The sequence below is a fragment of the Aptenodytes patagonicus genome, chromosome 18 (assembly GCF_965638725.1).
Source record: "Aptenodytes patagonicus chromosome 18, bAptPat1.pri.cur, whole genome shotgun sequence".
Taxonomy (NCBI): domain Eukaryota; kingdom Metazoa; phylum Chordata; class Aves; order Sphenisciformes; family Spheniscidae; genus Aptenodytes; species Aptenodytes patagonicus.
Genome location: NC_134966.1, coordinates 2,610,835 through 2,631,751, shown reverse-complemented (window position 1 = coordinate 2,631,751; position 20,917 = coordinate 2,610,835). Strand labels below are relative to the sequence as shown.

Here is a 20,917-nt window from a genome sequence, read left to right as displayed (position 1 = left end):
CCAAAACACATCAGTGTAAATAACAAACATATCAGTATTATCTCCCTCTGTATGATATTCCCTGTAACTAACATGTTTTTGGAGGGGAGGGGAAATATTTATCCAAAACAGCAAACTTGCAATCACTGAGGAGCTTTTTATGCCCATTGCCAAGTTTGGAAGCAGGCAGATGCCATGTGGGTGAATCTGTGACACCAGGACACAGTCCAGACTCATACAAGAAGTCAGTCACATCTGAATCAACCAACAGGGACAATAAATTCAGAGAAGTTACTTAGAAATTTTTTGTTGGGTAACTGGGCTGCAAGTCAAAGCCCCTGGGGCAAGGGCAATGAGCTCCGTTACGGTTTTTTAATGCAGATGCATTAAACACCTGGCAAATGCTTAGGTGAAAATACTGTATCGAAACAAAAGCAAATGTGGAAATAGAGTGAGATTACACCATTTACTAACAAATTTAACTATTGCTTCCCTTCCCTTTCTCTTCCCCCTCCAGCCCGGCAGCCGCTGCAGCGTGCTGCTTGCAGGTATCAGAGGAACAAAGAGCCGATGGATGCCGTGAGCCCCACGTACTTCTGGAAATTTCTGAACACAGATTTAAATTTGGGACGATAGTCATGGAATTTATTTTAGTGCCCAAATCATTAAACCATCCTCTTTGCTTGGGTTCCCAGAGCTACAGTGCTAAAGACTTGCTGTATCACAGAGGACAAACGCGAGGATGGTACTCAGAGCTCAAGTCTGAGACTGTCAAGCTCATTCTGATGCTTTCCCACACGAAAGCTCTGTAGAAAAAAAAAAAAATAAATTTCAAATCAAGAGTCACGCACTGATTTTGGGTGGCCAGCTCAGACAGAGTTTTTCAAACCTGCTGAGATCCGGCATCTCCTGGAGATGTAGAGACACTACAGCAAGATGCTAATGGTCAGTACACTTGAAAATTAAGCACCGGTTTCACATCAAAAATTAAACCACTATTTCAAAAAATGACTTCCCTCAAATTCTCACACCTTCCCGCCCACCCCCCCCACGTATTATACCCGCTTACTTGCTTCACAAGGAGGCACAGAGCTTAATTTTTTTTAACATTTTAAATTGAAGGACTCAAAATACAGCAAAACACTAGGGAAAAAAAAAAAAGACAAAATGCTGCAATAATGTAAGCAGCTCTCAGAGACATGAACCAGAGAACGGGGCAAAGATGAACATTGCAGAACGTCTGCAGTTGAGCACAGCAGCCCCTCTCCTTGTTTGCCTGCTCTTGGCCACAGCGACCAAAATTTGTTTTGGAGGCAAAGCAAGGGAAGGCAGGAGTCTACTGGGGAGAAGTTTTGCACACTGAAAAAAGACCATTTGCACTATTTTTATTATATAAGGAACAGGAAAGGGCTTCACCCTTCCAGTGCTCTGTACGGAGCCCAGACTCTCCCTCCTGGTGCTGATCTCCTGAATTCAAATGTGCATCAAAAGCATCATGGACCTTTGGAAGCTTCTCCTCCGCTCTCATACAGCCTTACCCCAGAGAAGTGGTTGGTTCTGGTTCGGTAATACTACCAAAAATAAAATAAAATAAAAGTGCACAGGCAATAGGAAAAAAAGAACCCAAAAATCCTGAGTATTTTTCTTCTGTGACAGGAAGCCAAATGCCGGCCTTCAGCAGCCGCTTGATCACACTCGGGCTTCAATTAAACAAACTCAAGGACTGCCGAAGTCAGCTTCCTTTCCTCAAGCAGTTTTGTAAGACATTTGCTTGGTAGCTGAAAGCTCTGGAGTTTCACATGAAACTTATTAGCAGCTGGATCATCCCTGTCACTGACTTCAAAACCCAGAACCAGAACATCGCACCAAGACAGCTCATTCCCGTGTGCCTTTGATTAATGACTCCTGCTGCACTTGGGGAACTAAATTTCGGCATTGTTTTCATGCACAAGCCAAGAAAAAACAGCCAGCCGGGCAGAATATGGCCCTCCAGGAAAGATTTCCAGGATTCCCTGCTAGTCAGCAGCTGACAATATACAGCCAGGCATCGTCAGCAGAGGGAGGGTGTTGCACAGCGTTACCATGGCATGTTCGTTACGCCTTGCACAGTCTGCAGGATGATCCTTCCCCAGACGGCTGAGAGTCAAGCGAGGAGCTGCTGCATCACCTGGCAAACATCACTTAGCTTTTTTTATTGCCTCCTCGGCGTGTTCAGCTCTCACGACAGACTGACGTCGACGTGGGAGCTGCGGCTCAGCTCTGGCAAAGCACCTGGGAGCCACAGGTACAGGGCTTGCTCCTGACACCCATCCTCCAAAACAGTCCCCGTTGAAATGCATGGGACTGCTTCAAAATAAATGTGCTCTCGTTTAGGCTTAGTGATACATTGGTTCAAAGCAAAAACCCCGAGAGAAAGTAAAATCCTCTGCAATCTTTTGCACAGCTATGTACCCTGCACCATTCTTCTGCCCACGATATAATTACAGCCCAAACAGTACAGACTTCAAGCAAGGTCCCCAGCCTGCAAGAGAGGGACTTTCCCAGCTCCTCCCTTCCCAGAGGGACCGGAGCACCATCGGTCTGCAGCCTGCCTTAGAGACAGCTGTCCTGTCTTCTCCTTGCCAGATCAGGTATAAGGTATCAGCAGACACCCAACAGAAACACAAATGCTTCTAAGCCTTGACTGCGGGTAGACAATAGTCTCACCCTAACAAGAGGATTGCTCAGTGGCTTTTTTCCCCCCTTTAAGAAAGGGGGAGGGAAAGGCCCACTCAGATCATGATAATAATGACATTAGCCCAGATGGTTATAATGGGAACATCCCTTGGGTACTGCCATCATCATAGTAATATTTTTGACATTCCCCTTTCCTGACATGCCTCCGATGTTGGCGTGAAAACCTGCAAGGGTGGATATTTACAGGTCAATATGCTGTGACATGCCTGGAACACCAATTTTTTTTTTTTTTTTCCCTAAGTCCTTCTTTAGAAGGAATAGAGTAAAGGATCGGCTGTAAAGCAACCCAAAGCACCTGTCATTTCAAACTGCATTTAACACTCTTCTTCCTCTCCGTACTGAAAAAAGCATTGCAGAAGTTCCTGTAAAGCCCTGCATATCCCACTGCTAATCTAAATATGCCCCATTCCCAAGGAGTCTGAATGGATGTCATAAATCAGAGTTTGACTTTAAACTATGAAAACTCAAGAGGAGGCTGCATCCACTGCAATGCACAAGCGAACAGAAAAAAGAAGAGAAACGTGGTTCATAAGTAACACAAATACATACAAATTTTCCTTCAACAGTGTAGTTTGTACACACCAGTCTAAATAAATGCCAATCTCATGTGTTTATACAGCAAGACTAACTCTGCAGGGACGGATGCTAGTAAATGGGATCTTCTGTTCAGATTTAAGTGATGGAGGAAGGACACCAATGTGTATATAAAGTAACCGAGTCCGGTAATTTGAGGGATTGTTATCCATTTATTTTTACCAGGTTCTTATACCTCATTTCTAATCCCTGCAACGCCGCCTTGCACTCATCAGTTAACTTCACCTTCAGGAGTCTGTCAGTCTGCTTGGGAAGAAGGAGGGTTGCTGCCATCATTTTGTTTTAAAGAGTGACATCCCAATGGATCCAGCTGTGTTGATTTGCACAGCTGCATTACAAGCTCCTTACAGAATTAAGGTCAACTCAGCCTGTATCTCATCATAAAAATTCACCAAATATTTTGTCAGGTACATATAACGCACTTCTAGAGGTGAAAGCCAAACTTCTCGGCAAGAAGCAAACTCCACCGAGCTCACGCCTTTCAGACTTGCAATGTCTATCAGCAACACAATTAATTTCTTTCTCTCCATGTAACTGATAATTAAATGGAGGATCCATCTTCACTGCAAAAGCCAATGCACGTCCGTGTTAAAAAGGCTACTTGAAGATAGGTTACATGAAGGTTAAAATTATATTACCTTGCCTTTGCTAGTAAGGATACAGAGGACAGAATTGCAAATTAACTTAAACTAGCTATAGAGGTCAAAAAATCCTTTGTTTTGTCTTCACAGGGCTGCAGTGCTGAAACAGTCACCTGTCCTGATGCAAACATGGTGCTTTCAACACTGTGGACAGTGCAAGCCTGTGACACAACTGTAAGACAGATGTGGGAAACATGACTTACATGATTTCTTCATTCATTAGCCAGGTACAGTTGTGCTCGATTTCCACTCCCTTCAACCATCCACGGGTTTTGTGGGAGACCTTCAAAATCAGAAGGTTTCTCAGCCTGGTAGAGCACTGCCTTCTCCAGCCTCTCCTAAACTATGGGAACTGGAGACCCTCTGAGCTGCTCCCCATGGAGAAGGTAAGGGTCAGTCCTTCCCATCCATCACTCCATCCATATTCAGGGCTCGGGGGACTTTTTTGTATCACTTTTTAGTCATTGGCATAAAGGACAAAGCAAATATTCTGCAGCCTGCTGCAGAGACAACGATCAGCACTTGCCTCCCAATCCCTCATTTTGTTTGCCATCTTCACCTGTTTCCCATCCTCCTGCCTACACATCCAGGTGCCTTTCCTTTAACCTTGCTTTGGGATCAGAGTTTTTTCTGTTTGCAGTTGTTCACACGCACAGATGCCCAATCCCTCATGTTTCAAAGCTTCATTGTCCATGCCATTTTTTCTCTTCTGTTTTGAACCCTCTTCCCCTATTTTTAATTCCTGTATTTTCTTTCTCCTCTGTTTCTAATTTATTCTCTCCATCCCACTTCTCTCTTTCTAATCCCTTCTTACTATCCTCTCGGGGCAGGTTTTAAAACAAAGATCCTGCTGCTGCTGCTCACCTCGAGGTGCAGGCAGCAACAAGGCTTAACTGCTTTATTCTGCAGACTCTGAAAGTAAGCGAACCCACATGGAAACAACCAAAACCCAAAAAACCCTGCCAAGATCTCTGCTCTAGTCTCAAAACCCACCAAATTCACTCCAAAGATACATAGACACTCCACTGACCCAACAGATAGGAAGGTACTGCTGCCGCAGGAATAGTCTCTGGTATCCTAATATAACCTAAGGATAAATCTAAATACTCTTCCCCATTAACGCCTGACCAATGAAAAGTGATAACGTGTGTAACTCTGAACACATATGTGCACACATCCACGTACGTGGAAACACAAGCAAGAGTTTTCTTGCTTCTCTGTCCTTCATTGAAGATTTTTCTACAAGCATGGCCTACCTTGTCCTGCCCGGCTAACAATGCTGCTCTGTTAAATGCATATCAGATCCTGTCTGAAGATTCAGGTTTTAAACAGCCGCCCCTATCCCACTTGTAAGGTGAACTGTTAAGCAAGTATTAGCGCAGCAAAAGTATGAACCCAGTCCAACAACGAAAAGAAACATCCCTTTGCAAATAAAATTGATGGGTGAAACAAGTCATGGAACTGAAGCCTCCCCTCGCACACCACAGCCGTCTGGGAGCCCTGGCTGCACGTCCTGCCACAGTTGTTAGCCAAAGGCTCAGGCAACATCAGATCCCCCCTTCTCATGCAACATTCATAATTGCAGGTGACCCAGGCTCTACTGCTTAATCAAACCTCCCAAAGTTCATACTTACTCTGAAAAAGTGTGGACCCCGTAGGTGAAGAAGGTCTGTGCCAGGCAGCTGGCACTGGCACCCCGGGGAAGGGGGTCTCAACCAGCCCGGCACAGCTAACTCACAAATCGGGGAAGAGCGTGCCTCTGAGCCTCTCCTGCCTATCGTAGCCTTGACTCTGCAAGCTTCAAGGCACTTTGGTCCAAGTTAGCAACAAAACCTGCTTAAATAAATTAAGCACCTGCTTGAAGATAATGTGTGCTACGGGGTCCCTACAGCAAAGCTGACAAAGCCAAGAGAGGGACAACGGGGTGAGCAATCAAACAAGCAAGCAGTGATCGAGCCGTCAGACCTCCTCCCAAGGACCTCGTTGGGGCTTGGACCCTCCACGTGGTGCATTTCACAGCCACACAAACTAGCCAAAAGAAGCGTTGATGCTGACTTCTCTTCTGACTCTGGACCTCTGCCTCCCTTCCCCAGCATGCCCATTTGCTTTTGCAGAGCACTTTTACAGCAATGACCTCCATTCCATTATGCCTTATATTTTCACTCGCTTTCTTCCATCATGAATCATTAACAATCCCTATTTATCATCATATAGTTATTCTTTAAATTAAAATAATAAAGGAAATTGCACTGAAGCTCCAGGGTTTTTAAAAAAAAAAAAACAACAAAACTATCCCACAGAAAAGTATGCACTTTATACTAAAGAGGAAGAGAAAAAAGAAAAAGTAAAGCATGGTTGAATTTTGAGCCTACCAGCTTTCTACACTGACCTTTTTATGTCTGACAACAAAGAGGCGTGAATGCTATCAAGTCACACACAGGTACGGGCAACACGATCCTGCTTTGTACCACTTTCCGGCTAGGTGCTCATTCTAATACAACACAAGCTGCCATGCAGTTAAAAAGGCCCCAAAACAAAAGGCTGGAGAAAAAACTGCTAACATACCCAACTACCCTCATTTTTAGCCTTAAACAATGAACAAGGCACCAATATAGAACTACTTTTGCAATGTGTCAAATTTAAAAACAAACAGTCCCCCACACCCCATTAAAAACCCGCCCAGCAGTGATATTTTCTACATACTATATATTATGAATGTGTCCCAAGGCACCGTAGACTGCGAGCAGCGTTTCATGGCTCCCTTTGCCATCCACTCCGACATTCACAACAGCGAAGCCCTTCCTCGGCACAGCTGCATTTAAAGCAGAAAAAAGGGGGCCTGCCTTACCACCAGGCAATTAACAACTGAGGAATTAAAAAAAAATAAAAATAAAAATAAAAAATAACTAAATACTTGGCAAGACGAAGCGCCTTTGCAATCCGTGGCCTTACCTGCTGGGAAGGGAGAGGTGCAGAGGGAGCCCTCCCAGCGGCAGCACCCTCGGCGTGGCCCTTTGCAGAGCACAGCTGGCAAGCGCAGAGGCTCCATGCTGCCGGAGCCTCTGGCGCAGGGGATAAACTAGCCGGGAGACAACCCGCTGCTATGTGCCGCTGAGCCATTTAAGTTTAGAAGCATTTTGTCCGAGGCAATCTTTAGGAAACCCCAACGGAGTGAAGAATCAGCAGTAAAAACCTCTTAAGGAAAGCCTGGCGTGATGCATACCTCTGTTTGGCCGTGCTGGCTTTTTAGATTCCTGTCAAGGATTTCGGAGGCCTACACCGGCGCGTCCACGCGCTCCGCACCACGGGAGGTGGCGAGGAGCATGCTCAAAGGGAGCAGCATCCTCCCGGCACGCCACGGCTCCATCCCATCGTGGCCCCGCGCTGGAAGGGGAAGCGAGGAGCCGGGATGCTGCGCCGCTCCCGGAGCCTGGCAGGGGGAAGGAGGTGAATCGAGAAGAGCGGGGACAGTTTTTAAACTCTCTCGACCATTCCTCGGAATAAAATGAAAAAAAATACTCATCGAGCGATTAAAATGTGCAAACATTTTGCTTGGTGTTCCGACTGCCACATTTAATATTTCAAACAACATCCAGGCCAATATTGTTGCTTAATTTAACATAACTGGATCCCGAATGCATTTCTAACAGATTAAACCACAGAAATATCCACATGTTTTAATGAGGATTTGGCACTACTCGGAGCCAAACAGATTTTAGCAATATTTTTGGACTACAGTTTCTTTCAGAAGAAAAGAAAGCCCACTGGTAATGGATCTGCATTCCCTACATTTCAAGCTTTTTTGGATTTAAGTGCAAATTGAAAAACCTAAATATTTAGTGCCATCATAATTCGAGCAACATCTGGACAATTTTCTTTGCCTCGTAAAAGATTTTAGCCAGCTTTGCAGAGGCTCAGTCCATGTTGCTCAGGCAGAATGGCTCCTTTTACATTTGCATGCTTCACTCAGATTCTGTAGTTTCTATGCCAACAAGCATTTGTAACTCTTTAAAAAGCACATTTGGAAATGGGGGGAGAAGGACGATTTGAAATGTGATCAAGATTTTTTTGTTTGGGGATTTTTGTTGTTGTTGTTGTTCCCCCAAATCTAAATCATCCATTCCTCATTTTTTTCTGAGCCCTGGAAACCTCAAAAAGGCCCAATAAACATCATCTCAGCCATGGCAACTCTTCCACCTGCTTCAAAATGCAGCAGTGACTCAGAAAGAGGAAAGTTTGTTCAGTCAATCTGATGTATAAAAATATATATACACACACACACACTTGCATAAACATCTCTCTCTCTCCAGTTCTCTCTCCAGACAAAGAATCAATAGCAAACATCTATCGGTGTCTCTTCAGACAATAGCTCTGTGGGGAAAGCAACAAATCTGCAGTGCTGAGAAATGAGCCCTCCAGATGTACCCCAGCCCGACCCCAACAGGCTAGTGAAACCCCCTCCAAATTTACGTGTCCATCTACTACTGCAGGCTACAGGGCCTGTGCGAGTCTCCAAATCCCAAGGAAAAGTAAACAAAGACAAGCAGCTACTACTGAAGTATCAGTCAAAATCCAGCAGTTTGATTTTTAACCAGATTTTTGGAAGCGACGCCTCCCCTTCCTCCCCACCCTCGGTCCCAGACCTCACAGATGGCTCTAATTTTATAGTTAACACTTGTGCTCAGCGCTGTGACATCATAGGTGCACAAAGAAAACCACAACCACGAAAAAGCAAAATAAAACATTCAAAGCAAACAATACTGCCGATCTTACAAAAATAAGAGAAAAAGCTGTATTTTTTTTACACAGATGTAGCCTACTAGACGCATGGTCGTTGTGAATTCCTCTTCCACCTGAAGTTCATACACGGGACCTAGCGATGCCTTTGGAGCTGCCATCCCGGGAACACCAGCTCATCACGAAGGTGCCCAAGAGAAAAACAGTCAGCCCAGGCCGCTTTGCAGCAAGGACAGTCGAAACAAGTTGTTCCCACCAAAAGGCAGGACTACAAGGGTGTTTCTCGGGGGAGTTGCTCACCGGGAGGAGCTGAACAGGCAGCACAGGCAGGTACCACCTACCTTCACCTGCTTCTCATAATTTTCTTGTCCATGAGCTCCGGAGGATGAAAGACCACAACATACAGTGATACTGCCAGCACTAAACATCCATTTACAGGCTCATCGTTAACGACGGAGATCTATTAGCCCCTTCAATCCACCTCCTGTGCATATGTAATATATAACCTGATGTGCTGGGCGGGGAGAGGAAGGAAAGGCTGTTGCAATAATCAATCCTAACCACAAGACCAACAGAAAATACTCTTGCGGACCCAAATATGATAAACTTCTCTTACTTCAGCTGGACAGGGGATACAGAGAAAGGAAGATTGGATGCCCTTAGCCAAAGCAAAACGTTTAATGTGCTGCTATTCTGGCAGGGCACCGGTTCCTTCCCTCCCTGCACAATCATAGATGATGCAGTCCATCAGACAACTGATTTCATCAGCAACCCGGGATTTGTTTTCGCAAGCAGGGATCAGGATAAGATCCAGGAAGGGCAAAAACTCCCTCGGGGAACAGGAGACAAAAGGACAAGATTATCAGTATAGTGGTGGTGACTAAAAAAAATTATTAATTTTCAAAAGCGGTATTGTCTCACGGGACTAGTAACAGCCCCCAGCTAACAAACACAGTTACTCCTGCAAAGAGCCATCAAAAGATCAGGAGAAAAGGCTACGTCTATAAAACTCTTCTCATTTGCAAAAAGGCCTATAGGTCACTGCCTAGCACACGCAACGCCTGGAGCATAAGGAAGGTGCCTTGCAAAATATAGCCATTAATACCCACTTTTCCAGTCTTTGCTGTGCTGTAGGAAGGGGCACGCGTCCTCCTCTAGCCCAGCTCCCATCCCCTGACGTTCCCTGCCACGATTTCACAACCTTTGCCATTTCAAAAGCCCGTCTGGCAACCACACCAGCAAGCATGGAACTGTTTTACACAAGACTCTGCGTGACTGATAAATTCAGGCTTCTCCCTCCACATCATGCATATGTAGCTTACGCTGCCTACAGATCAGGACCATAACTGCTGTAAATTAAGAGTATTTTCACCTACTTCAATGAACTGTATGGGTTTGTACTAGCTGGAAATACAGCTCCATCTGTGATTTAAGGGACTGAGCCCAAAATACCAAAATCAATGGCAGCTTTCGACAGACGGGAGGTGGCCACCTGAGTGTTCTCTGTCTGGGATAACTTCTTCCACACTATGCGCAATGAGCCAAGTGCGCCGACAGCAAGAAACAGCAATCCATACCAGCTACAGAATGAACAAAATTGGGCGGTTTTATGCTGCAGCCTACACCTACGCCCCCCAGGACTTCTGAACGGGGAGGAGAGAGACATCTCTCCTATTAAAAGCAGGGAGAGTGATTCGAAATCAATCTTTGGCAAAATCAAAGTCTGTCGGGAGTCACGTTCATGAATTCCCCTGCCAGGTTTATGATGTTTAACAGAAAACAAAAGACTGTTTTATGCAGGGCATAGCAGGTGAGACCTGAGGAGGATATTCACACACCTGGTTTTACGTTCCCTAAGCTCACTCTAACCAGGAGAGAGTCTCCCTCCCGCCCCTGTGCTAGGGGACATCTGGGTGATGAACCGCTCTCTCACCTGGGTACGGCAGCCTCCTGGTGTTGGGTGGTATTAAGATACCTCCATTGTTCTTCTGCCTGAGATGGCAGCAGAAAACTCTGGCTGTAAATGCAACAGATGATCACATGTGCTCTTCAGCTAATGGAAATACCCGGGGGCCACGGGTCCTTTGTGCCGAGCCTTCTCCCAGTGGGTCCCTTATGGGATTACTGCAGCAGCCAAGTAAGACAAATTACTATTAGCTGGACTAAGTGCTACTGAAAGATCAGGAAAATGAATTAACTCCTACCCTTCTCTCTTCCGTGATGGATTACGCTCTGCTCCTTTGGAGCAATTTCACATAAGGGGAGAGGGAAACATACGACAGATGTGAGAAATTTATTGCCATGTGGTTTCTTGTGTTGAAACACAGCACTGAAACTGTCCCCAACGCCTCCGGTCATGCTGTGAGATGAGGAAAGAGCCAGGGCCACATCCAGGTCTGGTGCCAGCACCTTTTCCCTGAATACAGTGGAGATGAGCTCCACGTCCGCTGTCCCTACACTTGGGAACGCACACCTGGATGTGCAACAGTTATGGGGATGTGAATGACTGGGCAACAAACCCCTTTTGTTAAGCAAGACTCTTCTTTTTAACACATTGTGCTTTTTCCCTTCGCCCACCCTCAGCATAATCCCCCATTGGAAGCATGGCCATCCGCAGCTCCAAGTTTTTATGTATTTCTCAAAGCTTGTTGGAATAAAACTGGAAAGCAAAGTGGAGGGCAGATTCCCCACTCCCCTGGCGCTGGTCTAGATCTGGACCTGTGCCACTGCTTCGCCAGTGTGGAGGAGCCCTGAACGCCTAGCCTGGCATAAAGCATAAATGTGTTAGCTGATAAAATATTAAACTCCGTTCCTCAACCAACGCACCCGCAAAAGCTCTAATTTAGCTCTGAGATTCATCACTGAATATTACATCACTTTTGAGCCATTTAAGGAAGCATTCCAGCATTTTCCCAAATTAATCAGGTAACTTTTTTTTCAGCCAGACAAAGTTAAAAATAACCAAGAGCCAGGTAGGTGTCAGTGAAAACCTCTTGCAGGAAAAATCTTGTCCCATCACACCTGTAAGGCACGGAAAGGCAGCAAAGCCACCTTCCCAGCAAACAAACACAACGAAGCCCAAGGACAATGCTCCCCATTAATGCCGGATAATTTTAGGGCTTCAATTGCAGGCAGTCCATATTGCTAGCAAAATCCTACACAAGACTTGCACTATCTACCACAGCAGGCTTGACCCCATTTTCATATGCAGAAGCGAAAAAAAACCCCTCATAATCCTACAGAACACAGAGCAAATAGCACTCTCTGGGACTACTTGAATACCACCCTATTAAAATACAAATATGTTCCTACAGCAGCTCAATGATTTTGAACATTCACCATCTTTTCATTTCAGGTTTTAAGCACTTTGCCTGGCAACTGTCTGAAGGGCAAATCATTATGGAAATAGGAAGACAATTAATTTTCCTTTATTCTGGAAGAGAGGATTATTGGAATAAATAAAATAATCAGCTTAGACAAGAGCACAATCACAACTTATGAAAAACAGAGGACTTTTTTTTTCGTTTTTCTTTCCAAAGAAAAGAGTTTCTTGGATGGAGTTTGGAAGGCAAGTGCAGAAGTTTTGGAGTTAAATAACCTTGGACCGCTAACTCACAAATAACTCCCTATATGCCATCAACAGGAGGAAGGCTGTCATTTCAGACACTCTTAGAGCCACTTTTTTTATTTATTTAATATAGCAACTTAGAATACCCCAAAAAAAGATACAAAGGCTACTTCCCAATCTCATTTTGTACAGAAATAAATCTGAAGCAGCTCCAGGCTAGATGCAGCCCTAGTCCGAGCGGGAAAGGTGTCACGGGAGTAAGAGCAGCCACGGCACCGGGCACTGACAACAGCAGGTCACTGCTTTTTAGGGTCCCCTCCCCATCCAAGGCTCTGCCCCCAGGAAACGCACACTGAGTCTGTTGAGATTAATGAATTTATCTGGATTTCAAGCACTGTAGGAGATATTGGAACCAGTTTCAAAATCAAGCAAAGGAAGGTTATATGCTAATGCTTGCTGATGAATGCAAAGGGGAAGAGTGACTGTCTAATCAATGCCACTATTTGACGCCAGCCTGTAGCACTAGACGCTCAGCATCATGATTAGTATTGTTAAAGGAGTATCTGATACACTGTGACATGCATGTATACCTACATACATGAATTAAGTTAAAGGTAAGGCATTTACTTCTCCCAACCCCAGTGGGAGAAGTGAATAGGAGGAAAAGGAGAGCCTTCAAGTTCGTATTAGCAAGAGATGAAGTTATTATTTATTGAGAAAATTTTGGGATATCTTGGTAAGAACTGTACAGTTATTTCTGAAGGACTCCTCTAATAAGCAGTGTGAGTTATAAAAATAGTATGGAAACTGTGGTTCAAGGTTGCTACAGCCTCAAAAAAGAAACAGAGATAATTGATGGAGGGACAGATTCCCGGGAACACTAAGGACTATAGAAGTACTGAGAAATCAAACTGATGATCTGGAAAATAAGATGAGATTGAGAATGATCAGGTTAGTGGGGGCTCCTGGAGGAGCAGAAGTGGGAGAAAGCAGACTTTTAGTTTGCAGTGGATCATTAAGGAGGTTAGGAATGAATAATTTCTACTGTTCATATCACGTCCTGGTGAGCCGTGTCCCCAGACAGGCCAGTTACGTAGTGCCCCGCACCCCTCCCGGGGAAGGAGCTCGCTCGTGCATCAAGGAGCCCACGTGTTTAAGCCAGCTCATAAATCGGAGCCTGGTTCCAGGACCCAGCACTGCCTCCCTCCACTGCTGTGACACCAGAGGGAAATGCATGACTCAAAGCTGCTCCCTTTGCTTTCTCCAGCAGTGGCTCTACAAACTCCAGGTGCCCGGGCGCAGTCACATCGCAGCAGCTGGAGAAAGCACCACTAGAAAGAGCTCCTGCGTGTACCGGCACCCCTGCCCTTCCCACAGGGAACAGCCATTTCTTCTGTTTGCTTCTCTAGCTGCAAATCACTGTGGCAGCAAGTAGGTCACGGACTAGATGGCGCTTGAAGAATCACCTGCAGTTCATTTCCTCCTCTTTTCTCTCTCTCTTTTTTTTTTTTTTAAGGAGCCACCAAGTCACTTCACCACCACCTTCAAAACCAGCCTCCTCCAGCACAGCCCCATCCATCCATCCCTCCTGGTCCTCTCCTCCTCCGACTGCCATGCTCACAGCCCTGTCTCCTGCATTTCTGCTCTCTCCCTGCTCTGTCTAATTCCATCTTTCCCCTGCAGGTGGATGCAGGTCTTTAAGGCAGGATTGTTCTTCCATCTTCCCTTTCACCACAGACCATATTTTTCCAAGCATAACATACCGCATTGTATTGCTTCTTTACAGTCAGAAGCCCAAACGTACGTCCTCCACGCTGATCAATTCATTAAGCCTCATCCACCACGGGAACGTAGTTATTCTACTAATTTCACAGCCAGGTTAAAAATGCAGCTCCTTCCCCCGTGCCCGTAACTTCACTTAATCCTCAGGGAGAAGAGCGGTAGGGAGTCCCCTTTGCCAGCTGCTGCTTTCAGGCTTGCTCCGGTCCCCTCTCAAAGCAGGGCTCCATCAGCCTCCCAGGAGCACAGGGCTCCCACGGGGTCTGCTGGGGAGATGCCACAAGGCCCTTCCCTGCTTCGCCCAGCATGTGTGGAAGACCTGGGAGCCCGGCAGGGCGGCTCGGGGCAGAGGGAGAGCACTGCGAAAGGGCACGAAACAAGGCTGCAGCAGCAAGGAGCTAGTTCAGGGTGTTAAGGAAGCTGAAATGAAGCCATAAACTGGATTTCAAAATGGCCAGGAAGGCAGAAGAGCAGGAGATAAAACTCCTCTGAAGTGAGCCTCGGTAAGGCATGAAGGTGGAGAAATGCTGCGCGTTACAGAAAACCCTTCCACGCAGCTTCACAGCAGAAAGAGGATTCATCACAGCAAGTAATTACAAGGCTTATATATAATGTCTGGTTTTAAAGTTATTGCCGATTGACTAAAGGTTAGCTGAAGCAGTTAGAAGGGAAAGAAGCAAAGACACCAGGCTTTGAAGTGGTCATCATTTGATTATTAATGACTGGGACTTGGATGCAAAATATTACGCAGCACAGTAACTTTCTCCTCCCTGTGATTGCCAGGGTTGCATAAGGCTTCTTTAGATACACCTGTAAGATTCAGTTCCATTTTGTTCTTTCTGTTTTGAATACAGTCCTTGGCTGCTACGTTACCAAAGAGGTGAGCAAGTCCCAAATTCAGGTTTCGGTTCCTCCACTGATCAAAGTTATGCTGATGGAGAAGGAGACAAAACTGGCCATACGGGCAGAATTTTTCACAGAAATCTAAAGAGAGGAGCCCGCAAATTCAGGCACCGAATCCTCCTGAAAAGCCCGGGTTACCCATCTCAATAAAAGCATCCAGGAGTCCACTGTGCTGCGTTCCCTGCACGCGCTGCAGTCCACACAGCCCCATCTGTGCTCACCAGCAGGGGACACGAGTTAAACACCCAGGGTAACGTTTTCGGGTAGGATGACACCTCCGCTCTCCCCAGATGACTCCAGCCTGAGCGCTGGCTGTTGCCTCCCCCACTGACACCCCCGTTCCCTGTAGGCTGCTGCTCCTACAGCCAGCGCGGCAGAAGCAGACGTGCCCCATCCCCTCAGCTGCTGGGGTTCACAGCCTGCCTCGCAGCAGACATTGCACCCATTTCAGCGGGCTACGAGCTGCCCAGGCTGAAGAACCGACCTCCGCTTGGTTCAGCCATACCAGAGGGCTGGGGGGCTCGCACAGGGAGCGAGGTGCCCACTCCATGGGAACACCCCAGCGGGGATCTGCAGAGCTCCTCCGGCAGAACCCAGGAACACATCCGCAAACTTTAAACCAAACAGAAATTAAATTTGGATGTAGCTATTTTTTCCTTTCAGACTTAGCAGTTCCAGGGCTTGCTGGAGAGGAGCTGAACGTCTTCTCGGCAGAGAAGAGCCCTGCGCAGCAGGGAAGCAGCTGTGGGCTGAGGCTCTCGCAAAAGCTGCTCCGATCCAGAGGCGCAAAGTCCCCAGGCCACCAAAGGCTTGGTAAGGCTGAAGCACAGCGCTTCACGCTAAGGGCTCTCCTCAGCCACTGAAAATAGCTCGTTTTCCCCATTTTACTCTAAAACAAGAAGAGGGGGAGGGCTTTACTCTTTGGCTTTGAGCCAAAAGGCATGGCCCTAAGGAAACAGTGTCACCTTTGTCCTTTTGCTGAGCTTTTCCCCTGTTTTCTGGTGCCAGAGATGCCCACCCTGGTACTGGAAACCGAAGGAAAAAGTTTAAAGCTGGTCCAAACCATTTTAGGGATGAACTTGATTCCCTTTCCCAGTGAGGTTGCAATAAAGAATGAGATGACAGATCCAGGCTCCCTAAAGTCACCCACTGCAAAAGGGAAAGGCAGCGATGACCAGCACTGGGGGAGAGCCAGGGACAAGCACCTCGTTTCAGCGTACAGACCGGTCCTGGTGCATGGGACATCTGGGTCCTGTACTGGCAAAGCAGCCCCCCACCTACACACTTTAGGTTAAAGATGTATTTTTGTTACACTCTGATCATAAATTTTAAGGTTTATTTTAACTTTCTTGCTTTCGCCTTTGCTTTTCAAAAAACTATTTCCCAGCCCTTCAACCAAATGCACTTTAACCAGAATTTGATCGTTTTCCTCTGAACTGAAAACGCCTTGTCGTGGTGACAGATACGTCGCTGGCATAAGATAAAAATCTGAAATGGAAAACACTCATCCACGACTGAGAAACATGCAACACCGCTGGATCCCGACAGAACCACGGTCCTCCAAGAGACAAGTCTTTGTTCTCACGATTTCCAAAACAGTATTCTGAAAACAACGTCCCTCCCTATATAGATTTATATTGCTATATCTCTATCATTTTCCTTACACCCATCAAAACGAAGATATAATTAACCCATCCTCAATAGAAATTACAATGATTTTGAAACAGCAAGAAACAATCTATTTGCATTTGGTAGATAATTATTCCCCCTACGCACACAGCCATCAATGTTCCCTAAAACCATCCACAGAACAGACAATCTGTGCTAGCCAGAGCTTCTGGAAAGGAGGGGAAAAGGAGGGACTACGCAAAAAACCTCAACATCGGGGTGGCAAAATTTTCTTCAAATACACAGCATCTCAAGCTCAGCCAAGTCTGTAATAGAATTGCCCTTCTGAACTCATCTGACAGCATTAGCATCCACCTGTGTATCACATGTAAGCTGACAGCTACCACAGGATGAATCTAGTGGGAGCCACTGACATTTGCAAAATTATTGAATTATTATTCCCTTCTTCACACCACTCCAAGGAAATACGAAGCCATTTTCCAATACACAATATCGCAAACAGATCCTGCTGCCGTTGGACATTAAATTTAACACCGGGTAACACCAGGACTACTGTCATAGCCATGCAACACATGAATTTTCAGTGGCAGAGGCAGAGTTGCATCTATTATTATTCACTCCTCAAAGGAGGAAGGGTGTGCCCTTCTTCCACTCGTACACAGTCCTGGAGACTTGCTGAGGAGTGATCTCTAACAACTCGAGCTCGAGGGGAGCAATTTATTCCAGTTAGGTACATAACACTCAGAACGATGCCCTTCCCTACCCCCCCCAAGCCAGGCAAGTCTCGCTGACCGTTCACCTCCATTTCCTCATCATTCAGAAGGATTAGCTAGATGTTTTTAAGAGGTAAAGACGCGAGCCGTGGTTAGTGAGCACTGCCTCTCCCAGCTCAAGCACTGCGCTGAAGCAGCCTGAGAAAAATCAAGCCACCCAGGTATTTCTGCTTGACGTCCTGGGAGCCCCCAGGTTGGCCCTCCATCGCTTGTGCTGTAAGTATTTGGAGGCAGCTGATACAAAGCATCAAGGGTGGTAAATCACATCCTCCTTCACCCATGCTTTCTGGAGGCAAGTAGATAAAACGCTGTTCACTCACTAGGAACTAACAGAGGTTTTCCTTCCTCCAGGATGCACCCGCAAAGCAGCGACTGGGAAGGAAGGAGCTCGGTTTCCCCTTGACGCAATCCGTGTGCCTGCAACACTTACCTCGCTGGCAAGGCATTCTCTCCTCAACATGCGAAAAGTGATCATCCTTTAAAGCAAAGCCAAAATATCTCAACGATTATTTTTCTTCCCCCATCTGACACAGGTTTGCAGCTCCTCAGGCATGGGGAGGAGGGGGAGCAAAATAAAAAAAAAATACTATTATTCTGTAGGCAATCAAAGCTAATCCCTTTACACATTTTCTTTCCAACAGAAGCATGATATATCGAGTCCCACTGGGTTCTGATCACAACTAAACAGGACTAGGTGTTTTCAGCTCCCTTCTGCCAACACAGCCCAACGTGCAGCAGGCCTCACCTCATATAATCATTTAACTCAACACGAAGTCACCCTGGTGCTCTACCCCAGCTCTAGAAAGTCAGCCCGTGCCTCAGTATGGCCTTGCACGGAAATAGGATTACTTTGGCCTGGAGGAAAAAAAGAAACCACAACATGAAGGTCACCCATAAAATCATTACACAGATCCCTCTTCCCCAGCTCTTAGAGAAAAACCTTTATCAAACCCTCAACCTTAAAGTAGAAACACAAAAAGATATGTACATTAATCCCATATACCTCCGTCAATTTTTTTCCTCGTGTCTTTAGAGCAGTTGTTTACTGCAGCCAACTGCAGAGAAATTACAGTAGCTTAACTCTCCAACTCCCTCTAAAGGATTAATCTTCCAGTGAGCATGCTCACGCGAGATCTTTTTTCAGCAGTTGCATCCATTTCATGAAATGAGGGCTGCTGCAGACATGAGGAAATGCCATTTCAGGACTACAGGCAAAGTTAAACAGCCCCCAAAATAAGGGCTAATCCCTTCCTAGAGCTCTAGAAAGGATCTCTGCCCAACCCTCTACCTCCAACGAGGTTTAAAGATTTCATGTTAATGTGCCCTTTCAGGAAGAGGGGGGGCTAGTGGTTTCCCTGCGACACACATTTTAAATGTCTGATCTTGGCTTTTCTCTACAAGCTGGTGGACAGTTCATCCACCGAATCTTAAGTCAAAAATAGCTTCTCCTCACTGGCAGATTTTTCTTTTGTATCACTTGTTGGCTCATCCTTGCTTTTAAAAAAAATCAGGAAGATAATTTGGGGTGCGGGGGGGAGGGGAGGGGGAACATTCAAATAAAAAGGACCAGCTTTAAAAATCTAGTTCTCAACTCTGCATCACAGTAGATAACAGATCCTGAGACACATTTAACTCCACAGATTAAGGACCCATGCAAATAAGGATTTGCTAGTAGACAACAAATCCAGTATCTAAACAAGGCTGTTCAAGTAACCTTGTCCATTCCCTCCTAGACCACTGTAGATTAAACTGCTCTATCTGAGGTATTTCTCTCTCACCCCAAACAGCGCACCTTGAATCAGAGCTTTCCTGGTGAAAATAAAGCTCCAAAATTAAGGACAAATATTTATACTTTAGAAATAGATTCTCCCATTTTCATCTTCCCATATTACCAGGGTTCTGCCGTTCCCCTTCCCATTTATCTATTTTATGTCCTGTTGCTTAATTGCTCTTTGTAGCTGATAGAGATCCAAGCCTTCCCCTCCCCCACGAAAGGCTCTTATTTCAAGTTTTAAACCCTGCTTGAGTCTAGGACACATAGAGACCAGACTGCAACCCCTGAGCGCTGGGGAAAATCCGGAGTGGGCTACAGCCGAAGGTGTGAGATTGCTTCACAAATCCAGTCGCCAGACTTCACCCCAGCCATTACAAAGATCTAAACACTTAGTTTTTTTAAAAAAAGTCTTGAATGCCTTTGATGCCATGAAGCCCCTTTTATGTTTTAAGCCCTACATGTGAATCCACAAAAAAGGCAACATGTCATGATAGTGTTAAATAAGGGCTATGTCTGCTTTTTAAAATGAACGCTCACCATAGCGACAGTCTCCGTAAGGAATGATAAAACGTATGGTGACACTGGATATTTTGTTCTGTTGTCACCTAAATAGAATCACCCACAGAAAAGAAATCTCTGTTACCATGCATTAAAATAGACGCTTTGTTTTATTTATAAAGCATCCAAACTGGTTGGTTTGGATGTGTCATAGCACAGGCTGTTCATCCACCCCTCCCTGCTCTATCCTTTGGGGACTTAATGAATGATGCCTGCACTCGTCCTGCCCTCGCCTCCCACTGATCTCAGGTGGTGCTGAGGCTGCTCCAACTTCTCGGAGGAAGGTTTGGAGTGAGGGTGGGATCTGTCCCTGAAAATCCCTGCAAAGAAAAATCCCAGACTTTTAAAGCAGGCAGATGCGAAAGCCTTGATGCAGGAAGATCATGTCCTGCACTTCCTCCTTCATTGCAGGATTACACCCAAACATGAAGTTGGGATATCAGATATGGAGTTATCCTGACCTGTCATTCCCAATTTGGAAACCAGTTATAGTCCCTGAGAGTTTAGACTTTGAAGATTGACTGCTATTGATTCTTCTTCAAGCAAACAGCCCAAGCTGGCCATCAGTCAATAATAAGCAATTACTCGACAGCCTCTTATCTCCAGATGCCAGCCCAGACAGCTCGATTCATAGAGGCAGCAGGTCAATAAATCAAAGCTGTTCTCAAATTTTAAAATATCATCATTTAAAAACCCACCCAGCCTTCAACCTGGCTGAAAAAGCAGCCAGGACAGAGAGATTCCCGCAGAACAGTATGGTGGCGTATTAATAATTCACCGAACAGGAGATAGTACGTGATGTGGTGAAATCCACCTCTGACACTCCTCATTTGCCATGAGTAGCATGAAAGTTGCAGCTGGATGAAGATGATGAGAGAGAGAGGAGGAAGCAAACCCCTTCTCCTTCAAACAATTACTCATAGGGAAGAAGCAGAGCAGGGCAGCCTTCCCTAAACGATCACCGTTCCTGTCTGGCTCACTTTGACCCACTTCGCTGTTCACTGGGAGCCTCAGAAATACCAACGAAAGCGTGTTTAACAACACCGTGACAGCAAATTGATGGCACCTTTCTAATATCCCTGCTGTGACCTCTATATCCTGAGTATACAATTAATCATTTCACCCTAGGAAATGCACTTCTTTGCTCTTTCATGGACTAAACATGACAGAAGCACGTGAGCCAAAGGCTCCTCTTGTGCATTTCAGCGTGACCCAGAGGCGATGCTGTTAAGTCCAGTGGTGCCAA

At 45.8% G+C, this 20,917-nt stretch overlaps 1 protein-coding gene across 4 annotated transcripts in view; it reads right to left on the bottom strand.

The window, feature by feature from the left end:
* EHMT1 (euchromatic histone lysine methyltransferase 1) overlaps window positions 1-20,917 on the bottom strand; it is a 124,942-nt gene that overhangs the window by 85,532 nt on the left and 18,493 nt on the right. Inside the window, exons 1-2 of one of the 4 annotated variants that reach the window (XM_076355800.1) lie at window positions 18,343-18,469; window positions 18,085-18,194 (exon numbers count right to left, since the gene is read on the bottom strand). The exons of 2 other annotated variants lie outside the window; for them this stretch is intronic. The gene's annotated coding sequence lies outside the window, so the exon portion shown is untranslated. Of the gene's footprint in view, window positions 1-18,084; window positions 18,195-18,342; window positions 18,470-20,917 lie in introns of those variants that run through there. One more of the 4 variants, XM_076355805.1, reaches the window with a different exon arrangement.